Below are 1,177 nucleotides of genomic sequence, written 5' to 3' on the forward strand. Positions count from 1 at the left end.
ATGCTGCCAGCACCGAAGACCACTTTCGACTGACTCATATACACATAGGGTCCCAGCGCCCCTTAAAGCCAGGGATCTCATACACAGATGGCCCCCCTCTGCCAGATCAATCCCACGGGGTGGCCTAGTGGAGGCACTGCTTGCAGCTTGCGTTCTGGATCGGCTACATGTGCAGCTTGCAGCATTTGTACAGCTCTATCCCTGCACGCCGCATGCAACACAAACCAGCCCCAGCATCATGCACAGCATAAGATGCTTGGGGCCAGCCTGGAAGGCATGCTACGGACAGGATGTAGTGCCAGTCTGGGGTTCATACCGCATGTAGTATTTGCACCAGCCTGGGCGCATCTATGTAATATGCTGCATCACCGTAGTGATGAACTACGATGAAGTAGTTTATCTCTGTGAGAACGTAGTGTTGGCGGGCACTAGCCGTGTCACCACTACTGCTACCTAATAAGAGGTAGCAATGAGCTACTGTGCATTCATGTATTGGTAGTGCGCAGTAGGGTTAGAAACGATCCATGCGCTGTCAGGACTCTGCAGTCCTGGCAGGTACTGAGCATTCATTTAGCACTTGCTAAAGCCAGTACTAAATGTCTGCACAGTAATAACTGCCCAGTGGGGCGGACATGGAGATGCACCCATTGACTGTGTACGCTGCGTCCTGCATGCAGGGTGGGTCAACGAGCCCAGTCCAGCCAAAGCCTCAGTCCAGTACGCAGGGCTGATCTGGCACACGTGCCGCATGTAGCGCGCATCCCAGCCCAGTCCTAAGCCGTGTACGGGCAATGCCAGGCAGGCAGGCTGCACAAGGAGCATCAAGGGATCAGAGACCGTTCATGGACCTGATTTCTCTTGATCTGAACCTGCCAGATGCCAGAGCCTGACGTGACCGTATATGTCTGTGCTTCAGCCTCCATGCTAACTTACTGTACTGGCAGCTCCCACTTGGGACCGGGGTTGGTTGGAGTCCAGCATCTAGAAGTTTATGGTGTTTGGAATTCGCTCTCTTCATCGATGTTCCCATGGCCAAAAACACTGATTCCATCATGAGAGAAATTTAAAAATATCAACATTTCCCAGTCCCCAAATTGGGATTTTTAAATTTTTTTTTTTTTAAATGAACCAAACAGTCCCAAAATATTTCATTTTGACCTTATCAGTTTTGTCTGGA

This window comes from Alligator sinensis, unplaced genomic scaffold, assembly GCF_000455745.1.
Source record: "Alligator sinensis unplaced genomic scaffold, ASM45574v1 scaffold1741_1, whole genome shotgun sequence".
NCBI lineage: Eukaryota > Metazoa > Chordata > Crocodylia > Alligatoridae > Alligator > Alligator sinensis.